Consider the following 22,177-nt stretch of genomic DNA (forward strand, 5'->3'; position numbering starts at 1 on the left):
TATGCACACTTACAAACACAAATACACTCATACACTCATTTGCCAGGACTGAGATTAGAACCCCTACCTAACTAGTTATTTGTATTATAGTGTTACACAGTTATCACACATGCTACAGAGCTTACAGCATGGAGGGCTTCCCAAAGGTGCTACAAAGGTGACTGATATCAGCAGAACTGCTAAAGTAGGGCAATGGAAAGTGTACTGAGTGTGAATGGGCTCAAAATATTTAACCTACAAACACAGACATACACACTTTAACATTTGCCAGGACTAAGATTAGAACCCCTACCTAACTAGTTATTTGTATTATAGTGTTATGCAGTTATCACACATGCTACAGAGCTTCAAGGGCAGACGGCTGCCCAAAGGTCCTTCTAAGGTGACTGACATCAGCAGGACTGCTAAGTAGGGCAATGGAAAGTGTACTGGGTGTGAATGGGCTCAAAATCTTTAACCTACAAAGACAGATGCACACACTTTTACATTTGCAAGGACTGAGATTAGAACCCCTACCTATGTAGTTACTTGTACTATAGTGTTACACAGTTATTGCATGTGCCAACGAGCTTACAGGGCTGAGGGCTGCTCAAATGTACATCTAAGGTGACTGACATCAGCAGGACTGATACATAGGGCAATGGAATGTGTACTCAGAGGGAAAGGACTAAAACACGTATTCCTACACACACAACCACACTTGCATATGCTGGGACTGTGATTAGAACCCCTACCTATCTAGCAATTTGTATTTTACACAGTTATTACACACACTATAGAGCTTACAGGACTGAACCAGTCTAAAGGTACTTCCAAGGAGAATGACATCAGCAGATCTTGTAAAGTAGGGCAATGGAAAGTGTACTGGGTGAGGAAGGTATCATAATACCTAGACCTACAAACACACACACACACACACACACACACACACACACACACACACACACACACACACACACACACACACACACACACACACACACACACACACACACACACACACACACACACACACACACACACACACACACACACACACACACACACACACACACACACACACACACACACAAAGGTAGGTGATGTGATATTACAACCCCCATGTCAGTACCATCAGACAACGATTCTGATCTTCATGCTGGCATGTGCCAGTGGTTACAACTGGTATGCAACTTTCTGCTGCAGGACATCACTTTCTGCCATTAAAGGTATCCCTGTGTCTGACTCCCTCTGTGTGTGTGTCTCCCTCTGTGTTTTACTCTATTATTGTCTGTCTCTCTCTTCCCCATGTATGTGTGTGTATGCTTGACATATTGTAATATGTTGCCCATATATATATATATATATATATATATATATATATATATATATATATATATATATATATATATATATATATATTGTGTGTGTGTGTGTGTATATCACACGCAACAGATGCAGATATACCACATATGTGAAACTTCCAGCTGGCTGTGGGCAATCCTATCTGATGGGTGTGTGTGTGAAAACAGTTAGGTGTACATAGCTGAGTGTATGCAAAGACATCTGCACTTTATATTTATCTGTATTGTGCAGATGTCTTTACATAGCTGTGTGTATGCAAAGACATCTGCACAATACAGATATATATAGTGCAGATGTCTTTACATAGCTGTGTGTATGGAAAGACATCTGCACAATACAGATATATGTAGTCTGTTGTGGTTTCAGACATGGGCTTTATTCCTCTAAGTGTAAGAGCATGCCCAGTATGACCTTCTATAGTAAGTGTGGGAATCTATTCCAGGAATAGTTGTAACTCCAGTCCGGGGTGTTGTGTGCTACAACCAAACCTTGCAACCTGTTTGTGCAAGATATCTGGAAATAGGCTGCCAATATGGGGAAACAATGGTCCAAACATAGGGGATGCTGTAAGTATAGCTCTTATTAATGTATGAGTTGCTTGTGTTACAGGGTTTGTTTTAGCAGACATTTTCTGACTTATGTTACGTTTGACATTGTAATGTATTGTGTCATTACCTACTGACAAATATCAGATCATCGCAGTTATTTACCAGAGAAATATGAGATGGAGGATGCATAGACCAATATTATGAGGCAAAAGCTAGACCTTCTTGCACAATCTGGCCAGTTGGGAGCTGTGGCTACAGCTGACTGACGGATGAATCTGTGTAAAAGGTCCAGCACCTTGGTGATATACTGGCTGGGGATTTCCTGGTTATGCGGTATTTGTCTTACCTGAAAGGTCATATCCTGGTGTGGCCATACCTCTCAGCTGTACAGATTCTCAAAGATTATCCAGATTCATGCCTCACATATCTGGTCAGTTTCCCTCCGCATTGAGGTTTTCTAGCAAGTTTGTTGCAAACCACTCAGGGTTGCAGTCAGGGAATAATAACTGAACATTAGGGTTTCAGACTTTACACCCTTCATGACATCCATGCTACTACACACCCCCACTGTTATACTATCACTTTTCTAACATTATGAGAGCATTATTTCAAAAGTGTCACTATAGTTGGGGCTTTATCTCACCACTATGTATGGCTTTGTCCAGATTTCTTGCTCTATGAGGCTGAGAGGTATGCTACTAGCATTTAGTGGTATGACCTTTCATTTGCATTTTGTTGACTGTGCTATGTTGGTAGTATGGCCTCCATGACATTCCCTACAATGGTACTATGGGTGAGGCATGGGCCTTTGCCAAAGGTCTGTAGGCCAGGTGAGACTGCTGCAGGCCATCTGTAGTGAGGCAGTGTGTTCTGTCACTCATATGTTCCCAGGCTGCCAGGCAGTGGATCCCCCTGGGGTGACAATGGTGAGTCAGGTGTTACTGACAATCACTTGCTATTCATATTGATCCATCACTTTGGGTAACAGCAGGGTGCTGCTTACAGCTATGGACATACCTGCATGTTACACATAATCAGCACATTGTATCATGTCTGTCTTTCTATAGTCCGTGAGGTACTTCAAACATCATTCACACCACCATGGACCAAGCTAGTGTGATACCTGTACCTGTTGTGAGGTGACTTGCATGCATATGTGATATGGCAGATCATGGCACCTGCCAAACTTTCTCCTTATCCTGCTTGGTGTGTGGCACATCTGTGTGTCTCACACTTGAGTATATGTTCTGTGTATGGTAAGGCCTTAGTGTTTGCAGGACCCTGGTGTGTGGAGTATGCGTGGTCTGTGGTGTGTAGGTTTGGGAAGCTCTCATGAGTTTTTGCCACTGAGGTGTCCTTTACTTGGGGTTTGATTTGTTGTGGACCTACACTTATGTGGGTGTGTGTTGTGCATTTGCAGGTGATGCTTACGGACTCCATACACTGCAGGGCACCTATGTTACTGCAAAATGTGCTCTGGTGTGCACATTCTCCAATTGTCTGGCCAGTGGTTCCCCTCCCCCTTCTGTGTATCTCTTTATCCTTCTGTAGTCTGGTCACGGACTTTGCCCAAAGTGGCTGCTGTTATGTATTTGTAATTTTGGTGTGAGCATGGTAAATGCCATAACATCACATACAAGGCTGTGGACTACACACCTCTGAGCACATCTATTTGGCAGGTTGTCCATCATTGCACCACTACATCTGCTGGAGTCCTCAGACTGTTTGTGTTACTATGTTATTATGTGGCTACATGTTGGCCTAGCTGTCAAACTGTCAGTGACTCTGACATCTAGACAGGCCCACATATGACAGTCAGATGAACGCTCACACATGGGGACAGGGTGTTGATACTGTGCTGCCATACATAGTCGGGGGACCAGTTTGTTACTTGCTTGCTTTCTGTTATGGGTGTGACATTTGCTTCTCCACTGTCTGCCATTGATGTTTTGACATGACCTTTTCTTGTTTTGCCAATACTTTTCAGGTGAACACAATGTTAGAACAAGCAGAACAGATATACAAGGCATACGTGTGCTCCTTCTGTGACAATCTGCCATTCCGGGGGTATGGCTGTTGGGCACTGACATGTTGTCAGTGGTGACACAGTAAGGTGACAGCCTTTTATGACCTGCCAGTACACTGACCTTCAGGTAACTGCTGTGCTACTAGGCAACATACCTGTCTACATATGAGAGCCAGACATCTGATCAAAGCCATAAGTAATTAGGTGACAAAGGCATAAATATAGGGGCCATTTTAACTACTGGCCTTACAAACCTACAAGGTGATACAATAACAGATTTTGCATTAGCATGCATTTTCTACAGGGTGTGAAGTCTGAGATACTACAATCCATCATTAATTTCTGACTTTAGACTTTTGTGGTTTGCCAGTGATTTCAACATAAACACTATTTCATGATAAAGACACCACAAATATGATACAAACCTCTGTACATTCTGCAAAAGGTCTGTACTGTTGGGAGGTATGGTAGCCACTTTGTAGGTTACTCCGAACTGTGTACTGTTCATATGTGTGACCCCCTGTCCATGACCTGTCCAGCTTACCAGCAGTAATGGATACTGACATCTGCATAGTGTGTACAACTCCCACCATAGGTGTAGCCGACATGCAAAATAGTTGGCACTGTGATTTTTGGAACATGGCCCTGCCTACCACAGTATTGTACCTAGGCCACTAAGACACAACAGCCAGGAGTAAGTGCTGGCCACATCTTGACAGTATTTCCCACCCATAATCATAGATCATTGACCCCTGCATATTGTGGACATACAACAATGTTTCCTACTGATTGGGACAGCCCTGGCAATGTGTGCTCTGCTGCTATTACCATACAAACTTACATGTTACTGCATTTCTATGGGAATATGGGTGTGTGGAGGGGGCACACCTGTCAATGGTACACATTTGCACATACTGTGCTTATATTGGCTTTACATTTTGGTTCTATTTAGCATAGCATTGTGCCCTGTCTTGGAGAATAGAGGCATATCACTAGAAACCACAGGTTAGATTGTAATGGCATAAACTTGCATTTCAAACTTCTTACCCTTCAGAGCCTTACTGCAACTGCAAGGCCTGCTGTGATACCAATGTGTAAGCCTGTAGGGGGGTATTCCATCATTGACACCATTTGTGGGCCTTTGCCAGACATTTCTTTATGGGTTTCTATGGCTGACTTGCTGGGTTAGTCTGAGGGGTGAGTATAAGATGTCCACATTGACATACATGCATGTGACCTATGACCCCCCCTTAGTTGCCCCGCTCCACATAGACTGCAGTGGGAATTGTCATCTTGGATAATACTGCAAAAGCCAGTATTGGGCAGAAATTTTCTGTTGTCCCACATAGCTGTCAGTTGTCTGCTGCTACCCCAGTAGCCCACCCCATTCCCTTGCATGCATGCAGCAATATCATAGATATGCTACCAGAATATACTACTCCATTCATTTATTGTTTATAAGACTGACTTACCTTGTGCCTGCAGCAATGGTGGGGATGGTGGGGATGGTGGGTGAGGGCTGACTCTGTCAGATGTGCGCAGTACACTGCCTATACAGGGTAAGCTACAGGTAGTGTGATGTGTGTGGCATCCATTTTATTGAGTGTGCGAGTCAGAGAGAGGTATCAGTCCCTGGGTTCCTACAGTGCCAGTGTGTGTGTTATGCGTTACCTCTTTGCCAAGGCCTAGGCATACTGGGCATGCTTCCATCTGTCTACAGGAGCAGGCTCAGGGAGTTCTGAGTCCGAGTCCCTCTGTGCCTGTGGTGACCTTAGCAATGGTGGGGGGCTGTGTGGCCGTTCCCCATGCTGTTCCTGCTGCAGCTGTTTCTGCAGGATCATATTGTGTAGCATGGCACATACTATGAACATGTGTGCAATGTGGGTGGAGAGTACTGCAAGGCTCCACCAGATATGTCAAGGCAGCAGAACCATGACTTGAGCATTATAAACACATGCTCTATAATGATCCTGGCTTGTGCGTGTGCCTCATTATGGCATTCTTGATTGTGTGTGTGTGCATTTCTGATGGGTGTCATCATCCATGGCTCCAGTGCATAGCCAGCATCCCCCACCAGAAGGCCATATGGGATGTCCCCACTGGAAAATGCCTGGTACAGCTGTGATGAATGCCAGATGTGGGAGTCGTGATAGCTTCCAGGGCTGCCAGTGCACATATTTATGATAATGTCCTGGGCATTGCACACAACCTGGCAGTTGATGGAGGGGAAGCCCTTGCGGTTTATGTAGACTCTACCCTTTTCACTGGGTGGTGGTTTGATATATATGTGCATGCAGTCTATCGCACACAGTAGCTCCAGGTATTCTATTACATGGTAGAAGAGACGCATATTGCCGGTCCTCTCCTCACACGTGTTGGGGAAATAAATCTGCTCACTGGGATGAGGTAGCATGGCATCCAGGAACTGGTGGAGTACCCTGGGTGCAGATGCTTGTGGGACCCCCATCATGTCCTCAGTAGGTCTTTGGAAAGTAGCAAATACAACAAAAAACAAAGACCAGGAACCCAATGAATAAAATTTATTCCTTTCTGACATCTCGGCATACACTCCCGTCTTGGAGTACACAATTACTTCACATTACACACTTGTTTTATATACACTACTAAATAGGCAATTAAACAATAAAGTCATCAATTGATGCCATAAAACACTTAAAAAGCATTTAAAGTTATACATGCCAATCAAAATCAACATTCATACCCTTTTGAAACAAAGTATCAAACTTTAATATATACACTGCTTCTTTATAAAGAAGTTTATTCTTGCTGATGCCCCCCCCCCAAAAAATCTTGCAGTGAAAAAAGAAGAAGGTAGCGAGAGATACATGTGACTATGACAATGGTACTGCCTTTAGGGATAGAACCAATCGGAAAGCAAATAGAGGTCATGTGAGGTTTCAAGGAAGTGAACAAGGTGAGGAAAGGCATTCCTTCTCTTCTGTTGGTACTACTTACAAGACATCTACAGGAAAAGATGAAAAATATGGAGGGGATTAATATCCATAATTGCCAAGGGTACAAAAACCTTCAAAATTTTGTCAGACCTTTTGGAATGGGCCGAATGGCCGAATTTAAGAACCACCAAACAGAAAAAGGCAGAGAGAGAACCAGTTTCCAAACCAATGGCATTCTAACCCCCCCCCCCCCAAAAAAAAAAGAATAATTAGTACAAATAAACTAAGTGGTGAGAATGCTGGCTATGTTGTCAATCTGTCCGTGTATGTATTTTCAAGCAGTGAACTTTCTGTGTTGAACTGTGGTCTGATGTTTGTTCCCACTGTTGTTCCCAAGCTATATGAAGTGAAAAAAAACATTTTTTGGACTGGTTAGGAAATTACAGTTGAAATGTATGTTCAATAATTTAATAAACAAAATGAATGTATTAATGCCAGTGATTCTAGTATGGAAGAGAATTATTTTTCCTGTGCTTCTGATGATGAATATAATGCATACAGCATATTTGATACTAGCTGTGTTAAAACACACATCAGTTATGTTCCAGTTATTTTTTTTATGCTGACATTAGTTATTTTCATAAAACAGTAGATTTTTTACTGAAACTTAATTAAATATGTTTTTAAATGAAAGACAGAATATTGTTTACAATTTAAGTAGAAAAGAGTGGTCAGCATTATTAAATATGACTAAAAATGAATAGCTGGGTTTCAAACCTGCTGACAAGGGAAACAAGCTAGTTGTGATGCATATATCTCAGTACTGGAAGATGTGCCATGGACATTTGGATGACAATTCAACTTATTCAAAGGTAGACACAAGGCATTATTTGGGAGCCTTAGTTGAATTTACATCTTTACGTAAGAAAGGTGTCAGGTTAGGTTATTTAATAGCTGACGATGTTCAGAAGAAGCTAACTATGAACAGTCATAGTATTGCCACATTCTACTGTTTACCAAAAATTCACAAAAACATACAGGCCCCTCCAGGGCACCCTATTGTTTCAGGTAGAAACTATTTCACTTATAATTTGGGACAATTGCTGCATTTCCTGTTGCTACCCAAGGTAATTTTATTACCTGCTTATGTTAAAGATATTTTTGATTTTTAAGCAAGTTAAGGACAGATGTATTGGTGACTCTAGATGTGAAAAGTTTATATACTCACATTAAACACTGCCCTGGCTTTGAGGCAATTAGATTCTTCATGGGGGAGTCATCCACTACAGAATATATTGTAGATGTAGTACATTTTTGTTTAAAGAAAAAAATACTTTAAGTTTGATAACCAGGTTTATCATCAGAAATGTGGAACAGCTATGGGGGTGGCCTTTGCCCCTCATATGCTAATTTAACCATGGGCTTATTTGAAGTTCAATATGCTTATAGGAAAATATTTTTTGTCAATATGTTAAATTTTACTTTAGATTTATTGATGATTTGATTTTTTTATGTGAAGGAGGGGAACAGTAAGTGCAATTTTTTTTTGGATGAATTACAAGTAAACAGATTTAATTTTACATTTGATGGCATCCAAATAGGGAAGAAAGTGTCCATTTTGGATGCAGATTTGTTACTTAAGGAAGATGGTATACTAACCACAAAAGTACATAAGAAATTTCAGGGGGACATATATTATTTGAAAGCAACAAGTTGTCATCCTGGGCATACGATTGATGCCTTACCTTATGGTGAATGCATACATCTGTATAGACTATGCAGAGATGAACAAGATTTTTTTAAGGGAGATAGGTTATACTTTCAAAATTTTTAAAAAGCGTGGGTATGTTGAAGATATAATTGCTAAGGCGTGGTCTAGATTCAATAAAGAATATATAGGAAACAACAATAGAAAATGGAAGGGAGTCTCCAAATTAAATAACAATATTGAATCAGGTTGTGAAATGCATTTTTGAACCACATATAGTGGATTTAGTAATAGGTTTTATGAGATAGTACAAACACAGTGACAACTGTTATCAAATTTAAAGGTTGGACGTTCATGGATGCCTAATAAACTTGCTGCTTCATATAGAGTAGGTAGGAATATTAAGAGCTTTTTGGTGAAATCTAGGTTTTGCAGACCCAAGGAGGTCTTATATGAGTCATTAAGAATAAAAGGGACAGTAGGATGTGGCAAACGCAAGACATGCAAATTTATTGTGGATTTTTTTGGACTCTTAAATGGTCAAAGATTTGAAGTTTGTGGGAATTATAGGTGTGACACTGAGGGTATTATTTATGCCCTCAGATGTCCTTGTAATACGTTTTATGTGGGTGAGTCCAAAAGAGCTTTTAAAATAAGGCTATTAGAACATGTCCGTGATATATTAAGTAAAAAGGAACAGAGTTCAGTGGCACAACATTTTTTGGAAGCACATGGTAGTTCTTTTCATGGTTTACAAGCTACAATTTTAGAAAAAGTAGAGTGTGTTTTTTTTGGGGGGGGGCATCAGCAAGAATAAACTTCTTTATAAAGAAGCAGTGTATATATTAAAGTTTGATACTTTGTTTCCAAAGTGTACGAGTGTTGATTTTAATTGGCATGTATTACTTTAAATGCTTTTTAAGTGTTTTATGGTATCAATTGAGGACTTTATTGTTTAATTGCCTATTTAGCAGTGTATATAAAACAAGTGTGTGATGCGAAGTAATTGTGTATTCCAAGAAGGCAGTGTATGCCAAGATGTCAGAGAGGAATAAATTCTATTCATTGGGTTCCTGGTCTTTGTTTTTCATTGTACTTGCCGCTGTTCTTTTGCTGCTTTTCAGGTCTTTGGAAAGTACCTGTAGCTAGTATTCTTAAGGCTACACATATCTTGGTATTCACTGGGATGGGTTCCCCTCTGTTGGCTCTGGGTCTGAGTTGAGGCCAGCACAGCTCGATGATTTGCTGAAGTATGTCTCTGTCCACCCTGTAGCACTCTGTCTCCAGATAATGTAGCCGCTGGTAGGTTACCATGGGTCTGAACACTCTTCTACTCCTCCTCAGTCTGGGGCAGTTGTCAGCATTATCCGCCTCACTGCCCTCAGCCTCTAGCACATACTGATAGATCAAAGCAACATTAGCCCCTAACGTTTTTTTGGTTAAAATTCCCCCACATGTGTACATCAATGGTGCAGAGTTTATGGGAAAACCAGAGTGAAAGGTGTTTTCACAGTTTATATTGTTGTGCTGCAGATGCTGCCTGTATGATTGGCTGGTTATGATACACTCCACCTGCTTGCTATTTTATTTGTACTTGATTGCTTTTATTCTGCTAGTTGCCTTTTTATTCACTTCCCATTTCTGCCACTTTTAAGCCCCAAGGCATGCCAAGCAAACCAGTGCCCAAATGTAAACAGCCCTACTATTTCCGTGTTTTCTCTTTTTTGTTGTTGTTTTGTTTTAGACCCGGTGCATGCCACACAAACCTGTTTAGCTAAGGGAAACAATGAGAAATGGCCCTCCCCTGGACATGAACATGCTCTTCATTTCATGGAAAAAGTCAATACAGCCTCAGATACACCCCCTTGCATAGCTGTGCTTAGCTAACCTCAAATGTGAGCTGTGGAGTTCCAGTGTGCTTATACCAAGCATGACGCACCCACTTTTCATGTCAGCTGCTTCTCCTGCTTGCACCACTGCCTTATAGCTCCTACATGGTTAGGTGCAGCCAGAGAATGGTCTCCCATTTAGTGATTCAGTAAAATTTGCCTACCCCACTGCCTTAGTCCCTTGTTATACCACTACACCACAGCCTTCCTCCTTAGCAATCAGTGTTACCTGTTATTGTTTTGATTCTGTATGCTATAGACTATAATGGCAAAATACAGATTTCACTTAATATTGCCTTTTCACATTTTTTTAAAAATTTTGGCACAATCCCATTTGAGTGCACTGCCCTATGCTTAAACGGCCAAAATCGGTCCAAAAAAAACCTTTGATTTTTATAATTTTGTATGTTGTTGTGCCATTCGGCTTTTCCCAGTTAGGGGTCGCCACAGCCGAACTCCGGTCCGCTAATGACTGGCAGTAGATTTCACATGCCGAGTTGCCAGCCCTGAAGCACAACCTTCAATGAAGTTATGTCCATTCATGCATGTCTCCACACAGAAGACGCTCTAGCTGAGAATCGAACAGGACAACGTCTTACTGTGAGGCGACAATGCTACCGCAGCAGCACCACCGCAGTATTGGGGTAGAATGGATGCTTTACTTTGAGCTGTCATGCCTCAGTTTTGATTTTTGCAGAAATGTATTCAGCTAGTAGCCAAATACATTTCTGCACCTCACACTATTCCCGCACGGATGCCTGCCTTCTTACTGGATTGCTAATTCACCTCATTTGCATGTTTTTCACCAGCAAATGAGGTAATTAGCATTATTCAGTGGTGTCCATGTGGGAATAGTGCTGTCAGGCTCATGCAGGTCCCCAGGCTTGTTTACTGGATCGTTCGGCAGCCATATTCCATGCAGGAGTGGCTGCACTATTCTTACACTCCATGTAAGCTTTATTGAATCCCAGGGAATGTCTAGAGCTAGAAGTTTTTTGTATTGTCTTGACAGACAAGTAATTAACAGGTTTAAGATGTAGAAGTGTTTTCTTGTTTTTTTGGCTTCCGGGATCTTCACACATCTGAGAGATATGTATTTTTCACAGAGAGATGCTAACATTTTGTTAGTCTTTGACAAAGAGGGTTTAGCTTGGGAACTGAAGTCAGGTGACAAAATGTGATGTCATCCAAGCTAACCCAGCTGTAACATTTGATATTAATTTAAGAATTCTCTAAGAGAGGGACTGTGCATTTTGTATTTTGTCTTTGATATAACAACATCAGCTGGAAACATCCACTCACCTTTCCACTTGCTTTGCTGTAAGTAAGTTTTTAGGGCATAGTAACTCTTTTAGATTCAGATAGGAATATAGTAAAGTGTAGCTTAGATGTTTTCTTTATTTATTTGACATTGTCCTGCAATGTTGTTTTAAATATTTCCTGTGATTTTGAACTCTGATGTAACTGATTACTTACTGAGTATTGTCGTGTTCTTTTATTATTTATTATTAAATATCTTTAAACCTTTTAATTGTGGCTGGTCTGTTTAGAGATGTTTAAGCTCTTAGAGTACTTGAATATCTATTTGGTAACACTGTAAAGGCCACTCCTAAATAGCCTTGCTCTTGGTCAGACACCATTTGGATTAATTGTAACATTACACAGTAGGAATGGACGCCCTTTGTTAAGGGCCTTAAAGTAGCTGATAAGTAGTGGCTAGTGGCAGTGGAAACTACCTTATAGTATGGGCAAAAGGGGGCATAGCTAGTAAACCTATGTCAGCCTTTCCCAAGTGTGTGTGTGTGTGTGTGTGTGTGTGTGTGTGTGTGTGTGTGTGTGTTTAGGGTACTGAAGATCTTGGTTTGGCCACTTAGCTGAGATTTCAACCCTATAACTGTGCCAGTTAGGAGTCTTATTGGGGATCTGAAGAAAGAGGTTGAAACCAGCCCCAGCTGTGACCTGTGTGCTCTTAAGGGAAATTGCACTTTACTGTGTGTGTATTTGTCATCCTCCCAGTGTGTACATTCCCCACTGTTGCCAGTGGTGAGGATTGAGGCTCCTTGATTACTGGGCCAGTGCAGGGGTGTCACAGAGACATAAAGACCCAGTCCTATATGACCTCCTATGTCTTTGCAAAACTGGCAGCTCTACATATACCCATACTAGAGACCTAAATTTACATCAGAAAAAAAAACAAGGCTTACTGTGGGGATAGGTTCCTAAATCAATCTATGTCTGGCCTGTTGAACAATTTACCACTACAGGTCAAACAAACCACTAATTTGTCTGTTTTTAAGGCTAGTCTTGATGATTGAATGGGTAGACATATATTTTCACCAGGGTTATCATGCATGCCTCTGCTAAATTTATAAGATGGACACTATTCATTACTCAGAAAGCATGCCAAACTGCATCCACTTATAGGTATAAATGTATATACAGTTAGGCCTCTTATGGTCTCTGTGATCACTTTCCTTGTATTGTTTCTATGATGCTATGTTCTTAATAGGTTCATAGGTTCATAGGTAGGTACTAGGCTATTGGCCCTAGGGCCTATATAAGCCTAGCCAAATGGTACTGTGGCTTTTGCCACCCAAGAAAATTATTTTCCTGTGCCCCTGTCAAGCAGAGCCACAGAAGTGATCCCCATGGGTGAATTTCCTATCTCCAGACCTCTCAACCAGTTGGGGACAAATTTCAACAGAATCAGGGACAAGTCAAGAAAAAATCAGGGACACTTTTAAAATATTAGTGCTATTAACTTAAAACATTGACAGAATCAGAGAACATGAATTAATACACATTTTCTGAAGTAAAAGAAGTCTATAACTCTTAATTATTGTCATTATTCATTAAGTGTAATTCACCACCTTTCCTTCAAAAGTCACTAGTTTTAGGAGGGATTAAGAGGGACAGAGCTACAATTTGAGTCAAAATCAGGGACAGTTGAGTGGAATGCCTATCTCCCATCCAATCATCAAGATTTTTATTGAAGAGTGCTAATGAGGAGCTTTGTTTGATATAGATAGGTAGTTTGTTCCACAGTATGGGAAGTCTCTGGGACAGGAATGTATCCCTCCAGCATGTATTGTTTATTGTGGTGACAAGGTTTAGGTCCCTAGAGCATGTAGTTTGGAGTGATTGGGATTTCTTTAAGTGGAGCATGTCCAACAGCTCTGGGTTTGACATAACTTTGCATGTTAGACAGAGATCGCCTCTGAGTAGGTGATATGTGACAGAGTAAAGCTGGAGTTTTTTTTAGACTGTCTGCATAGGGCATCTGAGGTCGGTAATCCTCTTTGTGAGGTATTTCTGTTGCCTTTCTAGTTGTTGTAGATGTCTTGTGAGGTACATACCAAAAGGGGCGTTGTACTCTATAATGGGTCTAATGAGTGATGAGTAGAGGGGAACAATAATCTCTTTTTTCTGGATGAGAAACCTTTTGTGATGAGGTGTGCCACGTAGAAGGATTTCCTGACTACTGTGGTGATGTGATTATCAAAGGAGAGACTACTGTCCACCTGTGTCCCAAGGTCTCTTATCACACTTTCGGTGTTAAGTAGACTACCACCTATGTGGTAGTTCATGGGTACAGAGTCTTTACCAAAAGGGATGACAATGCACTTTTTGGCATTGAGCTTGAGGCCATGGCTTTGACACCAGGCATCTGTCTCAGTGAGGCCCTTTTGTAGGATGTCCACATCATTAGGAGTTTTGATTATGGCTCCTAGTTTGCAGCTATCTGTGAACTTTGTTAGCCAAAGACCTTCTGTGTTAGCCTGTACTTCAGAGAAGTAGATACCAAACAGCAGAGGACCAAGGACTGAACCTTGTGGTACTCCACTTGTCACTGGCCTGAAATTGGATTTAGAGTCTGCCACTTTCACAGTGTGTGTTCTGTCAGTGAGCCAGTTGGCAACCCATCTTGTGACATAGGGATTTATACCTAGTTTAGTGAGTTTATCTATAATTACAGAATTGGGCATGGTGTCGAAAGCCTTGGCAAGATGTAGATAGGCTGTGTGAACCACCTTACCCTCATCTACGGATTTGTTGACAGCTTCAAAGAAGTCTATCAGGTTTAGGAGACATGACCTATATTTTACAAACCCAAACTGGGTAGGGTTTTGGGTTTGGAGATTACCAATGTCATTGTTTATAAGTTCCATGATGATACATTCCATAGCCTTGCAGACCAGGCTCGACAGGCTAATGGGGCAGTAGCTCCCAGGGTCTGTGGTGGCTCCCCCTTTGTGGAGTGGGATAACCATTTGCTGTGAGTCATTCAGTGGGAACAAAGCCTGAGGTGAAGCTATGATTGAACATGGTACTTAGGTGGGGTACCAGTTTGTTCCATAGTTCATGTAGAACGCAGCCTGGGATGTTGTCAGTTCCCATGGATGCTGAGTTCTTGGCTTTGGAGAGTGTGTTTTTTACCTGTGCAGCCATGATTACAGGAACTTTGCATTCTTCCAGTATAGAGATGGGCCCTTTAGGGGATGAGAGAGGGGTAAAGTTAGCACTGAACCTATCTGCCAGGATGTTGGCAATATCAGTTGGTTCTGTATATTTAGTGCCATCATGCTGTAACTCAGAGCAGATCTGCGTGTTGCCGTTGAGATTCTTGACATAACTATAGAATGCTTTGTGGTTGTCTTTAGAATCAGTGGTGATTTTATTTTCGTAACTAGCTTTGGAGGATTTTATGAGGGATCTCAGCTTCTTACTGAGGCTGACCACAGAGTTCATCCAATCATGGGATTTTTCTCTTTTTTGCAACAGTTTCTCTCTTCTGTTGTATAGTTTGCTTATAGCAGGGGGCCACCAGATTGGCTTCCTTTTTTTGGAGGATAGCATCTTGGTTCTGTTAGGGATTGCATGATCCATGTACTCATGTAAGTGCTTATAAAGTGCAATTGTATAGGATTTAGCAGTCGTACCTCTATTGTCCATCAGCATGGGTGAAGTGAAGTTTGCCACTTCTGTCTTAAGAAGCGTAAAGTTGGCTTTGGAGAAATTTTTTACGGTGGTTTCCCTAATGGAGGGTGGGGATGGGATGTGGATGTCAAGCGTGATTTGCTTGTGGTCAGATCTGACCAATGAGGAATTGACCTCTGGTGTGGAACACCGGTTGCCCATGTTGGTAATGACCAGGTCTAGGATATTGCTGCCCCTGATGGGGGTGTGGATAGGTTAATCCAAGGTGTTGGAATTTATGAATTCCAGAAAAAGTTGAGCACAAGAGTTGGTACATGAGTAGTTTTCCCAGTTAATGGTGGGGTAGTTGAAATCACCCATTATTAGGGTGTTAGGTTGTACCCTAATATTTTCCAGTGTATCAAGAAATGAGGAGTGGGAATCCTGGGGCATTGTGGGGGATCTGTAGCAAGCTACAATTTGGATTGCGGTCTTGCCCAGAGTTAGTTGCACTTGGATAATTTTGGATGCATTATGCTGAGCAACTAGCCTGGAGGTGTGGATATCCTTAATGAATATGGACACGCCTCTGCCTTTAGTGCTTCAGTCCAGGTTAGGTGGCCAAAAGGTGTGGTATGAATTACAGCCTGTTAATGCAGGGGTGCTCTTTGGAGCCTTGAACCAGTTCTCTGTCACTGCACAGATGTCGATGTTCTCCATTTTAAGGAGTGCCTCAAGTGAGTGCATTTTGAGGTTTAGACTTCTAGCATTAAATAGCATTACCCTCCAATTTTGCTTGCTTGTACCTGTTATGGTGGTGAATTTGTCATTTGAATCTTGTCTAAAAAAGTTACTTTACGGGTAGCAAGAACCTTAGACAGTATCCAGAATCCCAAGGCCGACAGGTGCAGGCACTCTCTGGCAAAGTATTGTGGTTTGTTGATCATGTCATCCCAGGCAGACAGATACTGGATCCCCTTCAAATGACACCAGAAGCTTAGCCAATTGTTGACATCAATCGTTTTGTCCTTGTACTGTGGTATCATTCTGGGTGATGGCAGGATGCTACTCAGGGCTAGGGTCATAACTGCTTGGGCTACAAGACTGGACAGCTCCTCCATGTCTCTTTTCATGTAGTCCAGGGAGGTATGTCTCAGCTCATTCACACCAACATGGACAATGACAGAGTCATATTTGTACTTGTTGTGGAGTGACCTGAGTGCATGCATTATGTGGCGGATCCTGGCACCTGACAGGCAGCTGACAGTAACGTTCTCCTTGTTTTGCCTGGTGAATTGAACAGCAGTATGCCTGACTACAGAGTCACCTATGACTAGAGTATTGGATATGTTGTTATGCATTATGGGCTGTGGTTGAGTGGCACACTAAGTTTGTGGGCTATGTGTCATTTGGGTTATGTTGGGGGGGCGGAGGCTGCTTGCATTTCTGCTTTGGAGGTCCCTGTTGCTTGGGTAGATTTTTTTTGAGAGCCTCCATGAATGTAGGTGTGTGTTTTGTGTTTCTATGCATACCTCCCAACTGTCCCGAATTAATTGTTTTTTACCGAGTTTTGGGGTCCAAATAATGGGGTGCCACAATTCCTGAGTGGCACCCCTTCATTTCCGATTTTATTTCTTTTTCGCACTTTGTTTTTTTATTTTAAAATTTTTGCGCTTTGAGAGCTGACGTCATCATAAGCGTGATGACGTCAGCTCCACCAGCCTGTCGGAATTGAGCTTGCACATGTATTTCTGGCTCTGGTTCAAATGATTTTGCCAGTGGGAAGTCACTAGAGCCGGAAAAGATTTATTTAGAAGGCTGGCTGTTTCTGGCATTATTAGAAGGCGCTCACTGGAGTTATGGATTATTTTGAAGACACTCGCTGGCTGGATTTATTTCGAAGGCGATCGCTGGCTGGATAAGATGCTCGCTCGCTTGCTGTTTCTGGAGCCTGGCTGGATGAATTTAGAAGTAAGGCACCTAGAAATGATGTATGTTCAGAAAGAGTGTATGTATGTGTGTGTGTGTGTGTGTGTGTGTGTGTGTGTGTGTGTGTGTGTGTGTGTGTGTGTGTGTGTGTGTGTGTGTGTGTGTGTGTGTGTGTGTGTGTGTGTGTGTGTGTGTGTGTGTGTGTGTGTGTGTGTGTGTGTGTGTGTGTATGCATGTGTGTTCACTAAGAATGTGTATGGTTATGTAATGTATGATTCGCACAAAATATAAATGTCCCTTTTTTCCAGATCTACAGTTTTATTGCATATACTTTATTTTTATTTCCTGCCGTTCTTTGAGGTGATTCTTTTTAAGACTGAAAATTATTTTGTGGGGTATGAGAATTTAGTGCCATTAGCTGATAAATCAGTCTGACTATGTAGAATCATGCAGGTACAAATGGCCTGTTGGAAGTTTGCCAGTAAAGCTTCGTTTTAAAGATGGCATTCCACAGGAAACTAATTAACAACATTATAGAGTGCAGATAATTTGGATTGTGTATTTGAAGGCTGTATTGTGCTTGTGTTTGATATAACAATGCTTCTTTTTACTTATCTTTTAGATAAAATACTGTTTAAATGTTTTAATTGAAAAGTAGTTCACAGTGGTATACAGGTACTCATAAAACAGGTAGGTAGTCAGACACGAAGAATGCTAGGTAAATATTTTACAGTGTCAAGAAATGGGGCCAGATTCACGATGGCTTGCACGGAGTCTAAGAGTAGATTAAGACTCCATGCAGCCATCATGTCCGACGAGCGATCCAGGAACAGCCTGTAGGGGTGTGCAAGAGAGCTCCTAAAATGGCTCTTACAAGGACAGGGCTGGGACATGCAAATTACCTCAATTGCAGCTGAAAGGCTTGCAAATGAGGTAGATTTGTGATTCAGGAAACCTGAACCTGTCCGAGTAAGAGTAGTGTTATCTGCAGAAATGTACTCAGTTGACAACTGAGTACCATTCTGCAAATAGCAAAACGGAGCCATGACAGCTCCAAATAAAGGTTGCATCCAGTAGAGGAAGCATGCCAATGGCTAAATATATGGCCATTTTTCAATGTTTCCCGATGCAAAAAGAAAAAAAATGAATTTATTTTTTTTTCCAAGTTTCCATGTTTAAGCATAGAGCAGCTTCACGCAAATGGGCTGCACTCTAAAAAAACAGAAAAATAAAAATTAAAACCCACTGGATTTTATGGGTATTTGTAATGTACAATGCAAGGCAATGGCAGGCTGAAGACAACATGGCTACCAAGTAGGGGTTGCTAAGGGGGGAACCCAGTCTAAGAGATGTAACCAAGCATTAATAGGCAATCTTATGCAAATGAGGGTAAGGATAGTGAATCCCAAGTCTACATAGCAAATGAGCACAGTCAGTGGTGTGTAAAACTAGGATAAGGGGAGTAACAGAGTAGGATATAGGTGACATCAGGAGGGGATATGTATGAAAGAAGATAAGCTCATTGGAGCAGAGTGGCATGTGTTAGCTGTCAGTTGCTCATCACTGGAAGAGGTGTGCCATCAGGTATCCTAGCTAAAGTCAAGAAATTGAAGGGTCACACTGTGGGTATCACTAAAGTTTCTTGTAAAAATGCATGCAACATGTATGCGCGCATGTGCACACCTGTAAACCCGAGTAAAACAGTGTATGCGCATGTAAGCGTGAGTGCGCGTGTTTAAGCCGGAATAAGCATGTATACGGCAGTTTACAGTATTGTGAGCGCGTTTGTGCTGGTGTGCACGTCTATAAGCAGGAATTAGCTAGTGTAACTCTGTCTAAGCCTGTGTGCGTGCATGTTATCACGTGTACATGTGTCTGCGCTAGTGTGCTTGATGCTGCCCCCTGAGGAAATGGAAAGAGAAAAGGAAGCACAACAAATAGTAGGAAGTTAACCAGGGAGAGTCAGCAGAGCTAGCAGGTGGAAATAATCAGAATCAGGCAATTACACAGGCAGTAAACCAGCCCAGCCCAGCACTTAAAACTCTGCAAACAACTTTTCACCATGTATTGCTCAGAGACACTGCAGCACTGCAGTAAGCTAAGAGAAGTGAATACTGAAAAAGGCCTAACTGAGACAAAGAAATGTTAGGGGCTGTCATTGCTGTCATAAACCAACATATGCAACATGCTGAGGGTGGTGACAATGGGAACACTGCCAACCAACCCCCACTGAGGAGACAGAGAAGAGTGTACAGGCCCAGGGTAACCTACCAGGGGCTACATGAGCTGGAGATAGTGGAGCGCTATAGAGTGGACAGGGACCTCATGCAGCAAATTGTTGAGCTGTTCAGGCCATGCCTCACACACAGAACGAACAGAGGGGAACCCATTCCAGTGGAAACCAAGGTATGTGTTGGCTTACGAATACTAGCAACAGGTACCTTCCAGAGACCAACTGGTGATATGATGGGGATATCACAGGCATCAGCATCCAGGGTACTGCACCAGTTTCTGGATGCCATGTCAGCACATGTTGGTGATCATGTATATTTCCCCAATTCCCGTGAGGTATTGGCCAGCAATATGCGTCTCTTCCAGCAAATAGTGAAATACTCTGAGGTAGTGGGTGCAATAGACTGCATGCACATATGCATCAAAGCACCAGCCGGCGAGCGGGGTAGGGTCTACATCAACCGCAAGGGCTTCCCCTCCATCAACTGCCAGGTCATGTGTGATGCCCAGGACATAATACTGAATGTGCGTGCTGGCTGCCCTGGAAGCTACCATGATTCCCATATCTGGCATCTGACGCAGCTGTACCAGACATTTGCCAATGGGGACATCCCACATGGTCACCTAGTGGGGGATGCTGGCTATGCACTGGAGCCGTGGCTGATGACACCCATCAGAAATGCACACACACCTGAACAGGAACACCATAATGAGGTGCACGCACAAACACGAAATGTAATCGAGCGTGTGTTTGGGCTGCTCAAGTCATGGTTCCGGTGCCTGGACACATCTGGTGGAGCCTTGCAATACACACCAACTACATGTACCCAAATTGTCATGGTATGTGCTATGCTACATGATATGATCCTGCGAAAACAGCTGCAGCAGGACCAGCATAGGCCTGGGCAAAACAGCCCCCCACCATTGCCGAGGTCAGCACAGGCAGAGTGTGACTCAGACGAGGAACAACCTGTGCCTGCCCCAGTAGGCAGAAGGAGGCATGCCCAGTATGCTTTTGCCTTGGCAAATAGGCAACGCGTAACACATACACTGGCTCAGTAGGAACTCTGGAAATGATACCTCTCTCTGACTCGCACATATAGTAAAAGGGATGCCTAAGTTGACACTACCTTCTTCAAATATGTACAGGAAGTGTAGTATGTGCATCATAGGCAGCCCTGCAGCACCACCTGAGGCATGATTGCCATGTGTCAAGCAATTTAAGGTAGCGCTAAACAGTATTTACCACCATGTAGTATATGCAAACAGAATACACACACCAACTAGTACAACTGTGGTCAGTGTTGAGTAATATTGGGCAATGTCCAGCAAAGTTGGTGAATATACAGCAATGTCGGACAAGTCTGGTCTAAGTAGGGCATAGCAGAACAAAAGCCAACATGCTCATATTTGCTTAACTGGCTTTTAAGCAGTCTGGTCTGCTCAGTATGGAAATATAAAGCTGTGATGGGCCTCAAACCCAGGATACTGTGCACCATAGTTAAAGTACTGAACCACTAAACCATGACAGCATTGCACTGGTGAGCCAGTATGAAGGGATGTTGATAAGTCTATGCAAAGTATCTCATGGAAACCCTGCAGGCAGAGCATAATCCCTGTTGAGTTATGACACAAAGGTGAGTCCTGCAGTAAGAACAGAACTTGACTTTCAACACACACAGTATAAATGTTAATACTGGTCATGTTCACACACATCCAGAAATGTAGTGGACTTCAGATCGCAACATACTGAAAAGTCACACTGGGCATGCTCACACACTTGAATAAATGAGACATATGTCAGGCAACAAAACATGGAAAGCCTGAACTGGGCATGCTCACACACTTAGGCCATGTCTGACTACAGCAGTGGGCCACACATATCTGGCAGTTGCATGTGTTAACTCAGGAACCTCTCACTATCCAGCAATCCGCCCTGTGCACACAGTTACATGACAACAGACACTTATATAATATAGTGGAACCCTGTCATGATCAAACATGTTCCACAGATACCTAAGTTGTTCATAGAAACTGGGAAAGCAAAGATGATAAAGACCTGCAAACAGTATCATCAATAAATATTGTGCATCCCGAGCAGAAGCATAGGTTCAGAGGTCGATAGTAGGCTATCTGCCCTAGGTATAAGTCTAGTCAGAGTGTGCTTGGCTTTTGCAGCCCTGTCAGAGTACTACACTGTGCCAGTGAACAGTAGGTCACACAAGATAGCCCATGTATGTTTAGGCTAGTGTGCCTCTGTGTAGCAGGGACACAGAAGATATCCCATGGGTAAACGTACGATCACCCATACAGCCATCAAGATGTCCCCTGTAGGTGGTTAGTGGGTGGCTCTGCATATGTGAAACTGTGATCACAATCTGGAGTGAGTGGAGGCCCTGGGATAAGAATCTGTCCCTCCAGCATGTCCTATTAACATCTGTGCTGAGGTATATGTCCCTGGAGTGTGTAGCTACAAGGGAGTTGGATATCCTGAAGTGGATGGAGCATGTCCATTAATTCTGGGTGGGGTATTACTGCAAACAACAGGCACACATCATATTCAAGTAGGTGGTAAGTGACTGAGTAGAGCTGGAGTTACTGCATCTGAACTGTGCAGGTCATCTGTGTGAGTCCCTACATCTGCTTGATGTGGAACTTATAAGTTCATA

Source organism: Protopterus annectens, chromosome 1.part2 (genome assembly GCF_019279795.1).
Source record: "Protopterus annectens isolate FY-2018-M chromosome 1.part2, PAN1.0, whole genome shotgun sequence".
NCBI classification, from domain to species: Eukaryota; Metazoa; Chordata; order Ceratodontiformes; family Protopteridae; genus Protopterus; species Protopterus annectens.